General features: G+C 46.1%; 1 protein-coding gene across 5 annotated transcripts in view; it reads right to left on the bottom strand.

Moving 5' to 3' along the window:
• Positions 1-13,561, bottom strand: part of KMT5B (lysine methyltransferase 5B) — a 45,643-nt gene extending 32,082 nt beyond the window's left edge. The window contains exons 1-2 of one of the 5 annotated variants that reach the window (XM_042462325.1): positions 13,416-13,432; positions 878-978 (exon numbers count right to left, since the gene is read on the bottom strand). The gene's annotated coding sequence lies outside the window, so the exon portion shown is untranslated. Of the gene's footprint in view, positions 1-877; positions 979-6,571; positions 6,594-12,904; positions 13,294-13,415 lie in introns of those variants that run through there. The other 4 variants (XM_042462317.1, XM_042462333.1, XM_042462307.1 and 1 more) reach the window with 4 other exon arrangements.
• Positions 13,562-13,868: the final 307 nt, after the last annotated feature.

Genomic DNA, 13,868 nt, shown 5'->3' with positions numbered 1-13,868 from the left:
GGTATTGTTTACTTTTGTTTCATCCTTTACATCCTTTGTTACATGACCCTAAATTTTACCCTTGACTTATCCATGGGTCATATCAAAATCCATAATTTTTGCTCCAAAACCTGTCCTCGACTTATACATGAGGTCGATTTATAGCCAAGCATATATGGTATATAAAAATCCGTAACTTTGGCCCCAAAACCTGCTCCTGCTTTATACATGAGGTCAACTTATAGTGGAGCATATATGGTATATCTAGGCACAATTTTCAGAAACCAGTACTGAATTACATTAAGGACATACTAGCCAGAGTGATCCAATAGCAAAACAAAATGTTAAAGATGAAACTGTGCACATCAAATTACTTCCTCAAATGCTCTTGGTACATCTGAGGAAGTAGACTGAAGTCTACAAAAAGCTCATATTGCCAACCTCTTTCTTTCAGTGAGTCTCAAAGGTGCTACAAGATTTCAATACATACTGATTCTACAGACTTGCGCAGCTATGTCTTTGATTCTGCACATCAAAGTTCATCACATATCAGAAACCAAACCTTTAAAAACAGTGCCCTAAGACTTGCAATAAATCTGTGGCTGGCATCTTCAGAAAATGCTGGCATTGAAGTGAGTGCGGTGTACACACACACACACACACACACACTGGGAGGGTTGGGAGGAGTGGTTTGCATGTTAATCTGTATTGTTCTGCTGTTAAATGGCAAGGCCTCAGGGTGGGAGGATATGCAAAAAGGATTTGTGTTGGGAGGAGTGGTTTACAAATTAATCTGTGTATGTTCTGTTGTTGAATTTGCTTGTACCACAACCCCTAAGGAAGTTAGAATCCTGAAAGCAAAGTCCATTGTTTTAAAGTAGCATTATTGTACAAATACCCCTGTTCCATGAACTGCTGCACACGCAAGTATGATCTGTACTCAATCCTGTATGTATACTTCTCTTCTCCAGCACTTTCCCAACCAGTTGTAGGGCTGACCTACATGAAGAAAAAAGAAAAGAAGGAAGCCTTCAGCAAACCACTTGACTCAGACCAAGATCAAGCAACTGGAAGATACTCTCCAGTTCACACTGCAACTTGGCAGGAATGTAACAGAGTTGGCACAAGACGTCTGTATTAACCCAAGGTTGTGTCAGCATCACATCTGCAAAGCCTACTGCACTGACACAGTAAGTAAGTTGATGTCACACCAGCAGCTACCATCAACACTTACGCATTAGTTATTTAAAAGACACAGAACTGATAGAGAGAAGACGCAGATAATGAGATGATCTGTACCGTACAAGCCTTTCAAACACAGTGGAGTCAGCTGTTTCAGTATAAGCCTGCACAGAAGCATAACAGCCTGTGTCAATGATTTTACAATTATGAAGAAAAACAGTATCTGTGGTCAAAAAGGAGAAACTATGGATGACAGACCAAATACTACAAGCAGTTAAAGTCGAGAAGCAAAAGAAGAGGGAGACAGAAACAATTAGAACCATGAATGCTACTATCCAAAGATTAGTGCTAAAGGATGAGAATTACTACAACAATCAATGAAGAGAAATAGAAGCCAATAGCAAAAAAGAAAGGAATAGAGGCCTCTTCCACATGATCAGGGAAAGCAAAGAGAAATTTCAACTAAAGGTGGGAAGGCTCTACGTATGGTTAGAAGCGGGACATAATACAGGGGGCTTTTAGTATCTGCTTCGATTTGGTTCCAGGACCCTCTGTAGATACCAAAATCCATGGATGCCCATTATGTACAATTTAATAGTAAAATGGCAAAATCAAGTTTTGCTTTTTGGAATTTGTATACTGTATATATACTCATGTATAAGTCTAGAAATTTAGGTTAAAAAATTGACCTAAAAAACCTGAGTCGACATATCCATGGGTCAGTGTAAGTACTGTGCTTTAAATTTTAGTGTGTGTGTGTGTGTGTGTGTATAACCATCTCCTGGTGAAAGACAACAGTTTAATCTGACCTGGAAGTACTGACCCCCTTCTACGCTCTCATCCATCCAGCTTTTAGTATGAGCACAAACAGCTATGCCTACTGAAAATTTAAGTTTGTTGGCATTGTTTTCCTTTGCTTTGTCATTTACATCCTTCATTACATGTCCCTAAGTTTTACCCCCAACTTATCCACGGGTCATATCAAAATCCATAATTTTGGCCCTAAAATCTGCTCTTGACTTATACATGAGGTCAACTTATAGTTGAGCATATACAGTATTTTAAAAATATTTTCAAGCCATAGATGCTTGAATCCATTGATAAAGAATCCATGGATATGGAGGGTTGACTGTATACAACCACACTAAAATAAATTTTAAAAAAGAAAGAAGGAATACACAGAAGAGCTATACAAAAAAAATGTGAAAGATTGAATGACACATGGGAAGAGGAAACTTGTGAAGATGAAGGCCAAATTTTGGAAAGCAAAGTGAAAGCCGCACTCAAAGCAATCGGGTAGAATTAATTACCAGGAACTGACTACACACCAAGAAAACTACAATCCACAGAGACAGATTCAAGTATAGTTCTAACTAAAATATGCCAACAAATATAGAAAACAAAGCAGTGGCCTACAAACTGGGAGTGATCAATATACAATCTCATCCACAAAAAAGGATACACAGACTACAGAACTGCCACGCTAATTTGCATGCAAGCAAAGTCCTGCTCAAAATTCTGCAGCAAAGACTCCTATATATGGAGAGAGAAATCCCACTGGTGCAAGCTGGAGTCAGGAAAGGAAGAGGCACTAGGGATCATAATAAAAACATACAATGGATAATGGAACACACCAGGAATTCCAGAAGAAGTCTGTATGTGCTTTATGGACTACAGCAAAGCCTTCAACTGCACTGATCACAAAAAGCTATTTCTTGCTCTTAGAGAAATGGGAATGCCACAACATCTGATTATCCTGATGTGTAACCTGTACCCAGGACAAAAGGCTGCAATTATAACAGAATTTGAGAAACAGATTGTTCCCAGTTGACACAGAGTCGGGCAAGGCGGCATACTATCACCCTATCTATTCAATCTGAATTGCGAAAATATTGTACACACAGCTTAGACTCAAAGGCGGAGGATTGAAAACTGGGGGAACAGTAACAACCTAAGATATGCAGATGACATAGTACTACTAGCAGAAACAAACAGAGGCCTAGCGTTCAAAAACCTTGGTCCACTAGGTGTTCTGGACTTCAACTCCCAAAAGCCCTAGGTATATGGCTGACAATGGCCTGTTACAGACTGCCAAAATAAAGCTGCTTCGGGTCTCTTTGGAGGTATGCTATTTAAATGATGCATGCATCCTAAGAATCTGGAAGCTGCACCAAAAGCTGCACTCCAGTGCTTAGGAATGGAGTGTGGCTTTGGTGCGACCTCCGGACTCTTAGGACCCATGCATCATTTAAATAGCATGCCTCCAAAGAGACCCGAAGCAGCTTTATTTTGGCAGTCTGTAACAGGCCAATAAGAAGTTCAGGGAGCTGAAGTCCAAAACATCTGGTGGACCAAAGTTTAGGAAACACTGACCTAGATCAATTACTGAAAAAGGTTAAGAAGGAAAGTGCCAAGGTAGGCTGAACACTAAGGCGGGTTACAGACTGCCAAAAAGCGGTGGCCTGTACCCGCCCCTTTCCCCGGTGTATTGGGGCCTCAGCGGCTAGAGCGGCAGCCGCCAAGGCCCCGATCCGCCGCTTTCTGGGTCGCGGGGAAGCGGCAAAAGGCCCCTTCCCTGCAGCCTGGAAAGGGGTGTCCTTGGGGCTTCAAGGACACTCGGCGATGGCGGGGAGGAGGAGAAAGGGGCCGCTTGGCCCCTTTTTCCTCCGCGTTGCTGGCGCAGCCGTCTGAAGGCTGCGCCCAGTGACGCAAACCCAGAAGGAGCTCCGAAACGGAGCTCCTTCCAGGGTTGCGAAAAGGGCACCCTAGGCACCCTGTCGCAGCCCCAATACGTCACAACCGTGCTGCCTTGTTTGGAGGCGGCGCGGTCATGACGTAGTGATGGTGGCCCCCATGTAGATGGGGCGCCGCCATCTTGTACGTCCTCAGGACGTATTAGGCTTGGGGGTGTCAAGAAATGATGCCCCTTTTTAAAACTTGGATGTCCTGAGGACGTCCCTTATGGCCGTTTGTAACGCGCCTAAGAAAACAAAAATAATGACCACAGAAAATCTACAAGAATTTATCCTAGATAACAAGAAAATTCAGACAGTAAAAGAGTACACATACTTCACATCAAACACTGACCAGAACAGAGACTGAAGTCAAGAAATCAGGAGAAAACTAGGACTAGGAAGGGTAGCTATGAAAGAACTAGACAAGATCCTAAAGTGCAGAGTTATAATTCTGAACACTAAGGTGAGGATCATCCAAGCCACTGTACAGTGGTGCCTCGGGTTACGAAATTAATTCGTAACGCGGCCGCTTTCGTAACCCGAAAAGCCTTCGTAAGCCGAATTGCCATAGGCGCTAATGGGGAAAAGCCGCGATTCCGTGCGAAAAAGCCGAAAAAAGCACCAAAAGTTTTTTCGTAACCCGAAAAAACATTCGTAACCCGAAACAATAATTCCCTATGGGATTTTTTCGTATCCCGAAAATTTCGTAACCTGGGTATTTCGTATCCCGAGGTACCACTGTATTCCCCATCTCCATATACAGCTGTGACAGCTGCACATGAAGAAAGCAGATAGGAAGAAAATAAACTCTACTGAGATGTGGTACTGGAGAAGAGTGCTGAGGATACTGCAGATGGCCAAGACAAACAAATGGGTACTTGAACAGATCAAGCCTGAACTCTTGCTGGAAGCCAGGATGACTAAATTGAGGCTACTGTATTTTGGGTACATCATAAGAAGGTAGGAATCATTAGGAAAAAAAATACAGTCACCCCTCCTAACTTGTGGGGGATCCATTTTGCCCCCCCCCCGCAAGTTGGTAGACTCACACATAGTCAAGCCCCATTGAAATGAATGGGGCACACTCCTGCGGGTGAACACAGGGCATGCACTGCAGGAGCATGCCCCATTAGCCTCAATGGCGGGTCACCCCTCTGCAGATCGTCATGTCCGCCCATTTCAAGTCCGTGGACTTGGAGTGGCGACTGTAATGCTAGGAAAGGTAGAAGGCAGCAAAAAGAGAGGGAGGCCACATGCTAGATGGATGGACTCAGTCAGAGGCTATAGTCCTGAACCTGCAGGACCTGAGCAAAGCAGTTGAGGACAGAGGATCTTGGAGATGACTCAACCACAGGGTCGCTATAAATAGACTGACTTGAGTGCAGTTAGCAACAACAATTAAGAAGAATAGCAAACCTCAAAGAATTTGCCCCAAGTATTCTTTATATCTAGAATGGAGCAGAATCTGATGGCTTATTACGCTTGCACTATCAAACCATCCACCTTCTCTGCTTAACTTTCAGCCTGATGAAGTGCTTTCAAAACCTCAAAATCTCACACTATTTTGTAATGTCTTAGGGCTGGAACAGACCAGCATAAAAAGCCGGCTTCTAGCCATCTTGAAGATGTGGCATGCAGACGACACATGCCCCCAAGCCACCTGGAAGCCGGCTTCAAGCGTCTGGCCATTTACACAGGGACTGGCTTCCAGATGCTCTGGTAGCACGACATTTATACGCTGCACACCACAGGAGCGCCTTAAAGCTGGCTTCCCACTGTGGTGGAAAGGAAAAAACAACTTTTTGCCAGCGCAAAAAAGAGCGGCTAGCTTACCTTTTAGTGTTTTCACCACCAGCAAAAAGGCGGATTGGGACCACAGTGTGCAGTTGCCATGGCCCCAATCCGGCTTTATTGGGGGGGGGGATTTGAAGTCATCCCTTCGTGACGGTCTGTTTCTTCTATAGTTCTAGTATTAGAACTAAACAAAGTGTCAGAAAGTAGAGGCGTTGCCACAATGTGCACTATAATGTATATGGCCAAGATGAATACAGTGGTGCCTCGGGTTACGAAATTAATTCGTTCCGCCATTCCTTTCGTAACCCGAAAATTTCGTAACCCGAAACACTTTTCCGTTAGCACTGGAAAGCCTATAGCTGCACTTTGCAGCATTTGAATTTTGCGCCGAAATGAATTTCGTAACCCGAAAAATATTTCGTAACCCGAAACAGTTTTTGCCAATCCAACTTTTTCGTATCCCGGAAATTTCGTAACCCGATCATTTCGTATCCCGAGGCACCACTGTATTGATTAAACAGAAAAAAATTAAGAACTAATAATGTTAAATTGCTGTCCCTATGAGTGCATCTACACTGTGGAAATAATGAAGTTTGACACCACTTTAACTGCCCTGGTTCCATTTTACAGAATCTTGGGATTTGTAGTTTTGTGAGGCATCAGCACTCTTTGGCAGAGAAGGCTAAAGACCCTGTAAACCTACAAAACCCAGGATTCCACCAGATGGAGCTACAACACTTAAAGTCTGTCAAACTGCATTTTTTCTACAGTGTAGATGTACCCTATGTTAGTTGACTACATACAGGCATACCTCAGCTAACAAACCCTCTGACAGGGATGCTCCTTTTTAAAAAGTATTTTTATGGATACCCAACCCTTACTTTTCTCCTTGTCCTCTGTCTAGCTGGAAGGTGTGTTTTTTAAGTAGAATCAGCTACTGAGAGGATGGTGAAGGAGGGCTGGAGAAAACCAGACTTTGTTTCAGGTTGTAGCAGCATGCCTGCAGTAAACAATACAGGTACAAAGAAACCTGAGCTGGTAAAGACTGAAACTCTGTTCTAGCCAATACTACATGGGCTGTGTGTGCTTGCTTATGACAGGAAAGGTAAACAGTGGCTGCTTCCAGAATCCCTTACTGAGCAGCAAAACAGATAGGAAAGGGCGGTCTGCCTCACCAGCTACCCCAGTATATTACAAAAGCACCAATTTATAAGGCTGACCATCAAAATGGAAATCATAAGAAAAGTGGAGGCTGGTGAAAGAAAAAACTCCCCTAGATATATTTTGGAAGAAACATTCAAGTGGTCTCTAGAAGGATCCAAATATTTTTGATTACTTATCAAGGCTTACTAACCTGGTTGTTTCATTTCACATGTGTACACTGCTTGTGCTGGATAAATAGTTTGCTGAAACATGTTCAGCTGCTCTTCTATTTTGTGATGTGGGAATCTATTCCTATTCCACGCTTTTTCTGCTAAAGTATTAAAGCCCAGTAACACATCTGCTTTGTTAACTAAGGTATACCTGTACTAAGAATACCTAGCTATTTACAAGTCAAAGATGTAAAAATACAGTATGAATCCTGTGTCTGCAGGACCGGTACCCCGCAGTTTCACTTACCCATGTCCAAAAAAAGTCCCTTAGGCATTTGTTAGGTCCTCCAGAACGATTCTATGGTATGCTTCTAGTAGATGTGGATATTGACAATAAAGTCACTCTGGAGTAGTTAGAAATGTACTCACTCTGGAGTACTAATAAGTTACTCCCAGGTCCTCCGGCATGACTCTTTGGTCAACTTCCTCCAGACGTCATTTGTGTCAACAGGTATGCTATTATCAATGGTAAGTCCGGGAACATATCCCCCACGGATACCAGAGTCATGTTGTAATCAATTCCCATAATCCCACATCTTTTTTAGAATACTCTTAAAGTGATTTGACCTTCTTAATACAGAGAAACTAAAGATCTGAAGTATGTTTACATCCCTAGATTTGTAATACAGTATAAGAGTTCTAGTGTAAGTGACAATCTGTTCTGGGGGATTTTAAAGCATAAGAGGAACATTTTGACACTTGGAGTACTGGCAATTTTAGTTTTATGACAGGGAGAATTTATTATAGTTAAGACATCAGAATACCACAACCAGGCATCACTTAATTCTGTCATGTTCATAATTCTGTACATTAAACCAATAACTACATTTCTCATGTACCTATCTGAAAAGAATATGGAAGGTAATTCAGGTGGCATTTTAGTTCCACTGAAGTGTAACTGAGGTCATGAGTAATTAAAAATATTCAGTTTTTATTATTTGCACAGCCCATACACAGGTTTAAAAAGCTCCTTGAATTCTCTTGCGGTCAATAAAATGGTCACACACTTCGCAAACCTTTAAGTTTACAAAGAAGCATTACCTACATTTCATATTAACTAACATGAAAAATAAATGCCAAAATAGAATTTCTCTGACTATGCACAGCACATGTGAACATAATGTTCTGCTGTATGATTTAAATGACTGAGATAAAATCAAATGCTAAAAGGATCACATTTCTGAGGCATAAATGTGAACACCATAGAACCAGTGTTTATGCGCTTCCATAAAAATAATTCTGCATAGATAGGAACTGGAAGATTGGAGAGTAACAGTTCTTCTAATGTACTAGCTTCCTATGAGCAGACTTTTCCTTTATGAGAAGCATAGTATCAGTGAGGTGCCTCTGCAGCCTAGTTGTATGATCATGAGACAAATTTAAATTTGTATTGATTATTTGTGAAAATTAAACTGTCACCACCATGTGTGCCAGGGTTTTTCCAAATTTCTAACCTCAAAGATATCGGCCACTTATGTGTTTTGCCATGTATCCTAATGGGATTTTTTTAGGACTGATTGATCAAAATTATTTCCTGCCTTTATTTAGGACAGTGGTCCCCTAAGTGTGCTCTTTAAGGGATTTTGGACATCAGCTCCCAGAATCCCAGACTACTGGCCAACATGGCTGAGGCTTCTGGGAATAATCTCTTTAAAAGGCACAGTTTGGGGACCACTGATTTATGGCATTAAAGGCAACATAATAATAACATTTAAACAGAAATACAGTTTTTGTATAACATTTAAACATAAGCAGAAATACAAAAACACATTAAAACAGAGTAAAAGCACAATGATAAAGAATCAAAAACACTCGACCAATTAAAATACTTTCAATACCAACCAAACTTCAATACAAAACTAACTGCCTGACTGAGTAAAATGCCTTCCCCGCTGGCAGAAGGAAGAGCCAGGGAACATAGCTTCATTTGCTAAGGAAACACAGAAAAGTCACCAAGATAGCCCATGCTCACATCTCTACAAAATGTGTCTATGATGGTGGTGGAATCAAGAGGAGGTTTTCTTGCAAAGAACTTGAAACACAGGTAGACTCATATGGGAGAATACAGTCTTTTGGAGCTCAGCCCCAGGTTGTTTAGGTCTTTATAGATCACAACCAGCACTTTCAAATTGCACCTGGAAGTAGACCTGCGATGCTCTTGTAACATGAAAACAGCATGTCTCCTGTAATCAGCCCTAATTAACAGTCTGGCCACAGCATTTTGTTTCCAGACACTTTTCAGAGGGAGCCTCACACAAAGTGTCTGACAGCAGACCAAACAGGAAGTAAATGAAGCACATAACTGTGCAGCAAAGCCCACTAATTCCAGGAATAGCTCACACTCAACGTCTACAAGGTACTGTACTGTCTAAGTGTACTGGGTCACACCGTTACCTTACATGAACTGATTATGTATCCCCAAGTTAAAGCTGCAGGACAGCATCAGCAGTGGTTTGCCAAGATGTCTGTTAGGAAAGGCTTTCCAATATTAAATATCTTTTTTGTTAAGGAATCCTACTCAGCTTCTCAAGAACACCAGGGTCCCCTGGAATACAGTCTGAAAATAACAAGTGTATACCGACCCACTCTGCTCCCTACCTTCTCTTTGACCATGGAATCTGTTCATTTTACACACATTTATCCTTAAGTTTTGGGCTATGATCAAACAGTGGAGAACAGTGGCAACATAATTCCCCACACACTATACCTGTCAGTCTGTTGTCAATATGTTTTTCTCTGATTCAACACAACAATGCTCTCTGAAATGAACATTTTAGAGACACAGGTCCAAAACACACTGCAGAAATAATCCAGTCTGAGAGCCGCTCCTGGCTCAATACTAAGGAGTCCTGGGAACTGTAGTTGTGTGAGACATTTAGCCTTCTCTGTCAGAGGACTACAATTCTCAGGACTCCAAAGCACTGAGCCAGGACAGTTAAAGCAGTCTCAACCCAGATTGTTTCTGCAGCAGAAGACTAATCATTGCTCACACTGTAGAGAACTGGACTCATTTTGTAGATGAAAGCCTTCCAACAAAACTTAGGAACCAAAATTAATGGGCCATGCACTTCTTCTCCACCACTAAGGTATCCGCAGGTTGAAAGGCCACAGGTTTCCAAGCTGAATGAGAGTTTCAGTCCACAGCTTCAAATAAATCTGAAGGGCCCTTGATAAGTGCTGGGGTTTGGTTCCGGGACACCCCTCCCCTGTGGAGACCAAGATCCCTGGATGTTCAAGTCCCATTAAATGCAATGGCCTAGCAAAACAGCGTCCCTCCTATTGATAGAATGGCAAAATCAAGGCTTGTTTTTTGGGATGCATGTATTTTTAAAAACCCAGCTGCACACACTCTCTCTACGGGGAGGCGGGCACTTCTGGGTTTGGATCCTGACAGCTGAAGGGAGCCAAGGAAACTCCCCGGCTTCTTCCCGACTCTTCCCTCAGCCTCTGCTGCCCCCTACAGGCCCAAATGGGCGCAGCCCCAGCTCCTCCACTCGACGCGGGGGGAGAGAGAGAGGGGTGGGTGGGCCTTGTGCTCCTCCGGGGGATCCTCAAGGGGCCTTTTAAGCACCCTCTCCCCCATCACAGAAACCCCGCACCCGGAGCCCCTTCTCCGAAGATAAACACAAGCACCCGCCCGCCCGCCCGCCTTCGCCACACAGGCACACGAGTGTCCGGGGGAGGGGTCACTATCCTCGGGCCTTTAAACACCCCCCCCAACTGCCAAGAAGGTCCGAAACACCCCGCAGCCAGGATCCAGCCTGAGGCCTCTTCAGCTGCCCGGGCTCAATGCTGGGGAACCCTGGGACCTGTAGTCCTGCGAGGCTGCATTGAGCCTTCTCTGCCAGACAACTAGGCTTCCCGAGCCCTGAGCCAGGGCACCGAAGGCGCTGCTGTCAAACTGGGTCCCTCCTGCAGGGTGTTTTGGGGCCCTGGGAGGGCACCCGACCTCCTCCTGGGCCAAGAGAGGCTCCTGGCGGAGGCCTGGGACGGGGAGCTCGCCCATTCCTCTGCCGCTTAGCGTGCACGGAGGAAGCATTCCCGAAGCGGCTGGCGACGCCTGAGCCAGTGGCCCCAAGGAGCCGGGCCTGGGAAGGAGGGAAGAAGGCTGCTGGGCCAGCCCCGGAGGAGCCAGGGGTGCTCCTCGGGGAGCCCTGGCAGGAGCCCTCCAAGGAGGCGGCACGAATCCTCTCAACTAGGAGACGGGGCGGTCCCAGGACGCGGCCCCGTTCCTCTGCGGAATCAGGCCGAGAGGCCTTGCGGCACCCTCCAGGCTCAGTCCTTCCTTCTTTCAGTCGGTCTCAAAGGTGTTACAAGGTGGCTAAACCAAATGGCCCCCGGCCTTTCAGCGCTTTAAGGGGCTCTTGGACTTCAGCTCCCAAGATGCCCGGCTATGGGCCAAGAAGGCTGAGGGCCTCTGGGAGATGAAGTCCAAAGTCTCCGAAAGGGCACAGTTTGGGTGGGCCAGCCGCCCTGAGCCCCTTGGCTGGGAAGGAGGCATCGGGATAGACATGGGGTAAATAAAAACAGATAACAACATCATGATGATGATGATGATGAAGGCTGGCTCTTCTTCCCATCTGCCTCCCCCCTTCTCTCCTCCCTCCCCAGCCCCACACAGCCCTCGTCTTCTGGTGGCCCCGGGGAAAGGAAAGGAGAGAAGGACGCTGGATGAGGAGAGGGCTGAGGAAGGAGCCAATGGGCCCTGAGCAGGTCAAGAAGCCTCCATTTCCCCTGGAGGCCAGGAGGACTGGACCGAGGCTGAAGGCAAGGCTCTGGAATCAGGGCCTGGAGATCCTGTGGCCCCTCTCGGGCTCACCCAGAGAAAGGAGGCGCCAGCACCAGCTTCCCAGGCAGGGTCCAAGCGGCCCAACACTACTGGGACTGCCATGGCTCCATCCTGCCGGATCCTGGGGCTTGGCCTTTGGAGACTGAATGCCTCACCAAAGTCACGCCACTCAAAACGATGTCAAACCGGTTTAATTCCGCAGTATGGATACACCCTTCACTTTACTTCCTCAGACGCAGTTGGTGGAGTGCAAGCCACGTATATATATATGTGTGTATGTATGTGTATATATATATATATATATATATATATATATATGAGGATGCCAATGCAAATTACCGATCCTTTGTGTTTGGAAATGAAGTTTCCGGTCCAGTTTTAAGGATGGAGGCCAGCGCACAAAGGCACTGTGCAGGAAGTCAAGGCAAGGGAGAAGGGGTTATGTCACTTTTAGTTGTATACATGTCTGCATTTGTTTATGTATTTTTGTAACCTGCCTTGACCCTTTTGGAAAGGCAGGGTATAAATAACATCTATTATTATCATTATTGGAAGTGGTCTAGGAAGTGGTCTCACATCATGAGAAGGCAGGGCTCCTTGGAAAAGACCACGATGCTGGGAGAAGCAGAGGGCAGAGGAAGAGAGGAGAGCCCGGGACAGATGGATGGGCTCCACTGGGGAGGAAATGGGGGTTTATAGGGACCTGAGAAGAAGGGGGAAGATGGGGGGGGGGTCTTGGAGGTGATGGGGTCCCATGAGCCGGGATCGGGGTGAGGGAGGTTAAGACGAGGAGGAGGAGGAAGAGGTAGATTAAGAGGAGGAAGGAGAAAGAGGAGGAATAGGAAAAGACCCCCACAGCGCCATAAGGAGACCCTTCCTCCTCCTCCTCCCCAGTTCCCTGACTCCAGAGAGGGAGGCCCAGACCCGCCCAAGGAGGGTCTCTCCGTGGCCCAGGAGCCCTGGCCGGCTGCCCGGCCTCCCTTCTGCCCCCCTGGCCGCCCCAAGGAGGCTGCTTCCTCCCCGCAACCCTGGCTCCTCGCTGGCTCGCTCACCTCCCTGCTTCCGCCTCCGGGCCCCTCGCTCCTCTCCGGCCACAGGAAGCCCTGCTGCCGCCACGGAGGCGGACGGCGACGGCAACAAAAGGCGAGTCATAAAAAATAATAGTAATAATAACAATAATAATAATTCCAAGGGGAAAAATGGCGGATCAAAATCCAAGATGGCGGCGGCGAAGGGCGAACGGCGCCGAGAGAAGCCGCCTGAGAGATCCCTCCGCCGCCAGAGAGAGAGAGAGAAAGAGTCCTCCTCGCGGAGAAGAAGAAGACGACGACGACGACCCTGCGGCGGAGGAACACCAGCCCCCCCGGCCGCGTCACGGGATTCTCCAAAAGCAGCGGAGGGGAGAGCCTTCCCGAGCGGACGAGGCTTTTGTTTCCCTTCCAGCCCCAAGACAGAGGCGCCTCCCGCTCGTGCGCTCCCTTCCCAGGCGGCGACGGAGGCGGCGGAGGGACACCGAGGGACTCTTTTGCTCGCGCGGAGGGATTCCTTCCAAGACCTTCTTACCTTTAGTGTTTTAACTCCTCTGCAGTCTCTTGTCTCTCTTTTGCCCCGGAGGCGGAGGGACACCGCCAAGGACTGTTGCAGCGCTGATCTCAATGTTCAGCGGCGGAAGGATATCCCATAAACATGAACGGAGAGCCTGAAAGAAAAAAAGAGACCCCCTCTAACTCTCTCTTCTTGACAAGAGCTGAGGGCAGGGCCTGGCGGGGATTAAGGGCGCCTCACTGTGGTTCTTTCCTCCTCCTCCTCACAAGTTGTGGCCCCTTGGTGGTTATAGTGGCCCAGGTGTCCCCAGCCATCGCAAAAGAGGAGGAAATGGAGCACACCAGCCAATAGTAGCTGGAACCACTCGTAGAAATAAGAACCCATGTTGCTCAGTCCTGCTCAAAATGGAGGGTTTGGCCAAAGAAAAGCTGAAAACCGTCATATAAAAAGAAATCCATGCTTCTTTGTCCT

The sequence above is a fragment of the Sceloporus undulatus genome, chromosome 1, assembly GCF_019175285.1.
Source record: "Sceloporus undulatus isolate JIND9_A2432 ecotype Alabama chromosome 1, SceUnd_v1.1, whole genome shotgun sequence".
Classification (NCBI taxonomy): Eukaryota; Metazoa; Chordata; class Lepidosauria; order Squamata; family Phrynosomatidae; genus Sceloporus; species Sceloporus undulatus.
This window is presented reverse-complemented; position numbering and strand designations above follow the sequence as displayed.